General features: G+C 39.1%; 1 protein-coding gene across 1 annotated transcript in view; it reads right to left on the bottom strand.

Annotated features, from left to right (window-relative positions):
* Positions 1-3,971: 3,971 nt before the first annotated feature.
* The window catches only part of SLC30A8 (solute carrier family 30 member 8), a 28,588-nt gene continuing 24,570 nt past the window's right edge, over positions 3,972-7,989 (bottom strand). The window contains exon 9 of the mRNA XM_082752674.1: positions 3,972-4,378. The gene's annotated coding sequence lies outside the window, so the exon portion shown is untranslated. The remainder of the gene's footprint in view (positions 4,379-7,989) is intronic.

The raw sequence follows: 7,989 nt of genomic DNA, 5'->3' as shown, positions 1-7,989 counted from the left end.
ATGACCTGACTGTGTCCCATTGTCTTTACTGAGTGTATTCTCATTAACAATCAGCAGAATGATGAAAAAGCAATTAACAAGCAAGCTGAGTCTTGATGACTTGTACCTTCAAGCCTTCTCTCCTAGGTTTCTATGTGAATTAGAATATCCAAGTTGGAAGGGACGCACAAGGATCGTCAAGTCCAACTCCTGCGTACCCAAAGGATACCCTCCTCCCCCCAAAATAAATAAATAAATAAATAAAAGTCAAATTGTGTATCTGAAAGCATTGAAATGCTTCTTGAACTCTGGGAGGTTTGGTGCCATGACCACTTCCTTGCAGAACTTGTTCCAGAGCCCAACCACCCTCTTGGTGATAGATGTACAAACTGCATTGATCTCTTTAGCTGTTGGAGTAAAAGCTAACGTCATTTGCAGTAGAGCTTCTACACACACCAGCCAGAGGAGTCAGGGAATATGTCAAGAATACAGTGAAAGATTAGATCTAATACAACCCTTTTTATCTCCTGGTCTTGTGGTGTAAGAATATGTTTATAAGCTAGAATTGAGCATTGACAGCCCCAAATTTTCTGCCCAGTGTGCTGTTTTGCCTCTTTATCTGTACCCTGTGGTGGAAGAGATTTCTCTCTCTCCTATTTGTCAGAAAGTTCAATCTTCTGCAGAGAGAGAAGAAATGAGGTATACTTCAGTGTGGATTTACTTTATTTCATATCACAAAACATTGTGTTTGTCTGGCCATGAAGGCTGAGGGCAAAGTCACACATGTTACATGTTGCAGATTGTGCTTAGGAAAAGGAGCTTGGCTGAACACACCACTTTAGCAGATTGCATGCAATTTGTGACTACTACAGCCATTCCACCAAGTGGGGCAAATGCTAAGCAACAAGGGAGCAAACCCAACCTTAGCTGCCCTGAAACAACAGCTTGTCCCTCAGAATCAGTGGGTACAAGAAATGCAAGTCCTTTCAAGTCCTATTACAGACCTGGGAGATGCTAAGAGCAAGAGAAAGCTCTGCCTGATATCTCATGTACTGAAAACTGTGAGACAGGCAAAACAAATTTCCCAGGTTGTCTCTGACTGAACACTGAAAGGTGGCTTGATGCGTAACTTGAAGCTTCAGCGTCATCAAAAGTGAAGCTACATAAACATCACTTTGAGCAACATAAGATCTAGAACCCAGCACTTACCATCACTATGACTTCCTTTCCAGGTAAAAAACAGAGCTATTTCCTGTTATGAACTGGTTAATGTTTATGCAATGCTGAAAACTCAACATCTATTCAAGGTTTTAGTTGTATAAATCATAACAATTTTACCATCATGGTCTTAGTCTCTTCTGGTGCACCTTGTATTCTAGGAAGAGTAGGTGTTGCTGGAATGCAGAGGACTTTTCTCATTAACATTTTTTTCAATATAAAAAGCAAAGCCACAGTTCAAGATAAAACTGCAAGTAAAAAATAACTCTCCCTTAGTTAACCAAAGGTGCTTCCTCTAGTATTAGTAGTGTTATAACCCTGTTTGTTCAAAGTGAGTTTATTTTGTAGGCTCTTTCAGGAAAAATAAAATTAAACAAACAAACAAACAAACAAACAAAAACCAAGACTTAAATTTCTAATGTAAAAATAAAACCAAGAGAGAAAAATCTACCTGTTTGTTTATTCCCTAAATAAAAAGATACAAATGCAGACATCTCCCCTTTTGCAATTCCTCTTTGAAACAACCCAGTGAATGCAGATGATTTAATGGTTCAAATTTAGAATAAACATGTACCCAGTTACCCTTGTGAATGAACATGTAAAACACAGTTAGAGATAAGGTGAGGTTATGAAGGCACTTTGTACTTACAGAACTTTAGCCTCTCTTACTTCATGGGCTCCTAAGCAGCTTTGACTTTTCATTGACTTTCCTCACCTTTAATTTAAGACTGCATTGACTTTTCCTGTCACCTTAATCCATTTCTAACATTAAATTGCTGCACAGCTAGCTATAATGCTACTCGATATTGATTATATTCTTTCTTCTCAATAATGTTTTGTTACATAAATTGAAAAAAAAATCGAAGAAACTTCCTAGTGTTTTGCTGCTTTTTGGTAGCTAATAATCCCACTGATTCTTTTAAAAATGTTTTATTCAGTGTTTAATTATTCACTTAACTCAAATCAGTGATTTGGAGGAGGGTAAGCTGTAAATGAGATGCTGTGCAATGGCTGTGCAGAATATTTGATCCCTGGGGTTTGATGCAAATGGCAACTGCATGAGGGGGAATCCTTATCAGGTCCCAGAAGTGTCTTTCCAAGGAACCAAAATCTCATCCTCTGGCTGAAGTCCAGGTTGTTTCCAAGCAGGGTCACCACAAAAGGAAGGGGGTAATGAGGAACAATGGCTGCCTTGGTCCTGGGACTTCTCAACTAACACCCCATAGGATTTGGGGTTTGAAATTAAGAGTTTTAAGATCTTAAACAGAAAAAAAAAAAAGTGACCATCTGAGCCCCCTCCGCAAATTACCAGCTACCGATGAGCTCCTTGGGGGTGCAGTGATTCTACTGAAGTGTGCCATGGTTAAGGTTTGCACAGACCACATATGGAAAACCAGGACTAATTTCTTCTGTGTGCTTGCCCTAAAATGGTGACAGTGTTTCTTCCTTGTGAAGCTGTCCCTTGTAGGGAACACGTTTTTTTACAGCAAAGTGCTCAGCTGGGGGTCATCTCAATTACAATAACCCAAGCCTGATTAAAAAGTGCTTCTATGTTACAAAGGAATTGGAATTACAGAAACGAAAAGGGAAAAAAAATAGGCAAAGACTACATGGAATACTACTGTGTTACCTGAGCTTAAAATACACTGGGGAAATTTAAAAGTTGCTTGAAAAATTACACAAGGAAAGATTTTTTTTGTTTTGTTTTGTTTTCCTCCCACCATCAGGATTTAACCTTGAAATTATTGTTCCATGACAGGGTGTCTCCTCTCACCATTTAGTGAATCATAAAATAAAAAATCCATTTTTCTAGTCAAAAAAGTGATTCATACTTGTAGCCCAGGCTTGGAATACGTGCATGGCTAGGTAGGTCTGCAGCACTTTTACACTTGGTAGAGAAGGAAAGACCCGTGATAAATGTAAAAAGTTATATATATTGTTTGCTATATTGTTTGTTTGAAGGCAAATACTGGATTCATTCCTGAGTAACCATCTTGCCTTTATCCAGGGTGTCTCCCTTGCTTGGACATTACACAGGAGATATAATGTAGGGCTCAAGGAAAGCAAATATCTTCTCCCATAATACTGCCTTTTCTCCCAAGGCAATTCCTCTGTTCCAGGAGAGAATATTTTGGGGACCAGAACCGTCTGTTCCCATACAAACCCGAGCTGTGCCTGGTAAAAATCCAGGAGAATGTTTGATGAATACAAATTAATAACATTAAACCACTGTTGAAAGGTCCTATTGACTCATGTCTTTTATACAATGTTGAAGCCTGTATGACTCTTAAACTTCTCTGTCACAGCTAATACCAGCTTTCAGTCATATCTTTGCAATGGAAACTCAGCAGGAGACTAATGGATGACCAGCTATTTTCTGCAAATACACAGTAGAAATGAATATGGTGAATCAATTCTAAAAAACACAGTGAAGAAAGTATTCAGAGAAAGTCAAAAATCTATTCTTTGTAAGAGAAATTTTATTTATTTATTTATTTTTATAATCCCAGATTCTGTGTTTAATTCTGTAAGCGTAGTTTAAAGGGCAGAGGGAGTTGTTAAATTTCACTTCACATTCACACTCTCCTCCTGTTGGCACCTCTGTGGAATTGTTCCTGCTGCTCATGCATTTTGAGGGGGAATGGACCCCTTTGTAGGCCAAATACAGCTTCACAGCTTGTTCCCCAGCATTTCCCAGATGATTGGCACTGTGATAGCACTGAAACCCACAGGAATTCCCATTTATGTCCTTATCATTTTTTCTTGCTTCCTACAAAGGATCTGCTTTTGCAAAAAAAAAAGTCTCTGTGGCTGGATGCAACATCCTCGTAAGCTCATCAGCAGTTTCTGCTGCTCCTTCAAAGTGCACCGCATCCTTCAAAGCACAGCACATCCTTCAAAGAGTGTCTAGCTGTTGCCTGTCAGCAAATGAGAAAGCAGGGCAGGAGCCAGAAGTTAAAGATTCAGGTTGCACGCTGCTGCTGGGAAGCGCACCGGTTCCAAGCGTTTTGACATCAGAATTGCTGCTAGTCCAGGAGCTAGCCCTGAGTGCTCGTGGCTCTTTGAGGATGAGCAGGTTGTGCCATGATTAATGAATTCCTGCTCTTTCTTATTCAGGCAGAAGCTACATGAACTGTTCCAGCCAGCTTCAGTCTCTGAGAAGAGTCAGTGGAGAATATAACTGCACAGCAGGAAAAAAATAAAATAAAAATCTGTGCTTCACCAAAGGCTCAATGGTTTATCTGCCCATGTAGTTCAGGAAGAGTCCCTATAGCTGAGAACCTCATAGCTGTAGCATGCAAGGAGTCATCTGGCATCTGCCACAGCAGCATACCTTTCCTGGCATGTCGTGGCACTCATAGCTTGGATGTTTTTTGCCTCAGATCTCTAGGATAGCTGGATTCTCTTTTTCTGTGGTGTTTGGCAAAGAGAGGCAGCACATCAAGGCAGAGCACGAGGCAGTGCAATATGGGAGGCAAAGTTAATGAGCCCTGCTGTAACAGAAGAATGCAAGCCATGGGGTAAAGTGCCTCTGAAGCCACAAGGGATGTTCCATAATACAACCTTTTTAACTTCTGTTCATTTTTTATTATTTTTTTTTTAATAAAAAGTCAAAGCCCAAGATTTTAGTGAACAGCAGCCACTTTTCCCATCAATGTAACACCTGGGATGGAAAATTGTGAGTGTGCATCAGTATCCATGTAAAAACCCTCTGTTGTGTTTCCATCGCAGCCACCTTTCTCACTGGGCTGCTCTCCAAAGCTTTCCATGCTGCAGCACGTTCTTGCTAGATACTGACTGTCTGACATGAAGTCGAGGCTGTGAGAAATCCCACTGAATAACCTCAGGAAGGTGGTGATGCCTGAGGCGGTTAAGAGACTGTCTGTCTCTGATTCCTTTCTTGCTTAAACTGTGTGTACTCAGGTGGGAAAGGTTTTTATTTTTCTTAGCTGAAAGAAGTTATCAGCAGGCTTGAGAATATAAAAGAGTACCTTAAGCTGGAGATACCTCAGGTGATTTTTTTTGTATGTGAAACTTCTATATAATTTTAATACAAACTAAATATATTGTTGTATTGTTGTGCCTGATGTGGGCCAATGTGCAATGCCTGGAATGGCCATTGTTCTTTGCTTTTATTAAGATCCCATTTTAATTGTACTTACAACAGTCAAATGAAAAAAAAAAAAAAGAGATTATTCATTATATCAAGTTTTCAACAAACACGGAGCAAAAGGCAGTTAGCTTCTTTCTGGGGCACTTTTGGTCTAACCACACAGGATGAAAAGAAATGTGAGGGGCTGTAAGCAAAAAAGATATGTGATAAATACTATGTTGGAATTGGAATTTGAATAGGCACCCAGTTGAGGCATTGCAGAAAAAAGACAAACGGGGAAAAATAAAGGAGAAGGGACTAGAAGGGGACAATAGCCCAAGGAGGAGAAAAGGGAAGGATGTAGGAAAGCACAAGTACTGTTGCTGAGGGTACAGCACTGAGGAAGGTGTGGTGGAGTGTGCCAGAATTCACAAGAAAGGAGAAAACAGCTCCAGAATTGCTTGATACAACCTCCTGACATTGGTAAGAGAGATATTGCAGTCCTACACGGCCCTCGTTGCTCAGGCTACCATTTGCTGCCATTGTAGCACGGGAAGTCTTGTTTGACCTTCCTTTGGAGATGATGAATTGCTGCTGTGATATCTCACACTCACTAAGTGGGCATTTCATATATCCCGTAGTTCATATCCCATTCTTACACTCACTGCGCATTTCAGACAGGAGAACAGATGGGGATGTATATCATCATAGTTACAGTAAGGGTCTATTCCAGTGATGCTAAGGACAGATTTGTGCCTTATTTTTTCCAATTCAAGTCACTATAAATATTTCTGTCATTGTTTGGTGGGCACCTCGGCATAATATTGGTACCTAGGCCTTTTTTCATTGCTGAATGAGGAAAGTCCAGCCTTGTGGTTGGTGGTTTCATGGTTTTTACTCCAAAAAGTCCTGAGATCCTACAAATTCCTTAACCTTAGGCTCTGCTCGAAGTGTTAGATTCTGGTTGTAGAAAGAGAAATATAGTCTGGAGAATGAAGAACTACATAATTTACAAGCTCCAAAATGGTTACATTAAAATTTAGAGGGAGATGAACATACTTATGGACTTAAAATTTCAGTGCTACCCAGTAAGCCATAAGTTCACAGGAAGGGAACTACACCAAATGACATATAGACATGGAAAACAGACCACATTCATGATAAATACCTCTCTTTTTCACACTAGCTTCATGAATGGATTTAAGGAAGAAATTTCTTATCATTTTCTTACAATTATTCTGCAGATGATTGAAAGAATGTAAAACTAATAAAAGCAGAGAAGTCTAGAAATTGTTTCTGAATTTCCTGGCCCTCTATATTTCCTCTCTATATTACAGTAGCATTTCTGCAGAAATCCCTGCCAGCCAGTCAGACAGTATTCTGAAAACAACCTTTTACCAAGAAAATATCCCTGAGGATCAGACTAGAAGGGGATTAAAAAGAAATATATATTTTGTAGTTCATTTATAATGGGAGCATTAAATAGCTAGTTCCTTATAGCAATATTCATAACTGCAGGTAAATATTTGTTCTAAAAGCATGCTCAGTCTCTCCTGTTTAGGTAAAATTTCCTTAGATTACATATGGTTCTGTGTTACGGCTGCTACACTGCTCTGCTGGAGGAAATTCCACAGCAGAAAGAAGAGACAATTACACCGTCTCTAGTTTTTGCTAGAGAAGTATTGTCAATTTTCTGCCTGAAGTACAAGGTGTGCTGCTCTTAACAAACCCACTCTTGTTGTCTTTCTCCCCATTCCTGCTCTGAACTTTACTATATACCTACTCCTAATTTTGAGGGGCTTTTGGGGTTAGCAGCATTACTGTAGATAGCAGCTGCCACCTCATTTTTTTTTTTTTTTTTTTTTTACAACTTTCCCCTACTGCCTTTCATTAAGGATCAATATTTTGAATTAGCTCCTTCTTTACTCACATGTCTATATTTCACCACTTTTTTTTTTTTTTTTTTTTTTTCCAAAGTTGTAATGAAAGTCTTCCCTATCCTTTCAATTTATCTGGACAATATCCTCATCAGTCCTTGTTGTGGCTGCTGAATATCTCTTTTGTTGTTGTTGTTGTTGTTGTTGTTTTGTTTTGCTTTGTTTTTGTTTTTAAACTTCTGGTCTTTTTCTCCACCTCAACCCAAATCTCAAAACTGAATCTGTGTCTCACATGGGTGCTTCTTTCATCCACTGATTATCTTTTATGTTGTCCTTGACCACTGTGCCCCTAAATTCCTCATTATGTCCAGGTCCATATCCTTGTCTCACTCAAAACATTTTTCTTTAAAAGCTATACCATTACCTTGTCCTCCCCATCTAATGAAAAGGATGTTTGTGTTATTTAACAAGCACAGCTGTGTTGCCTTTGGTAGGAGGCAACCTTGCTAAATTATAGCAGCAGAGAAACTGGCCAAAATCAAAATTAATTTCTTCATTCCTTTTTTATTTTTTTTTTTTTTTACTCTGCTCTGATTTATCTATGTCTTATCTTCAGGAGTCTCAGTTGATAAGGGCAAGAATTGTCTTTATCACTGTACTGAATACCACTGCTATGTTCTCAGTTCTTATGAGCCAGTAAATAATGAGAGACTCATGAAATTCTTAGCGGGTGCTGTGTTTTAATACCTTATCCGATTTCATTGGGAGGTTTAACTAACAAGATCTTCTGGGATGCCTCCACAAAGCAGAGTAATTTCTTGT

The sequence above is a fragment of the Aythya marila genome (assembly GCF_965140915.1).
Source record: "Aythya marila genome assembly, chromosome: 2".
In the NCBI taxonomy this organism is placed as follows: domain Eukaryota; kingdom Metazoa; phylum Chordata; class Aves; order Anseriformes; family Anatidae; genus Aythya; species Aythya marila.
This window is presented reverse-complemented; position numbering and strand designations above follow the sequence as displayed.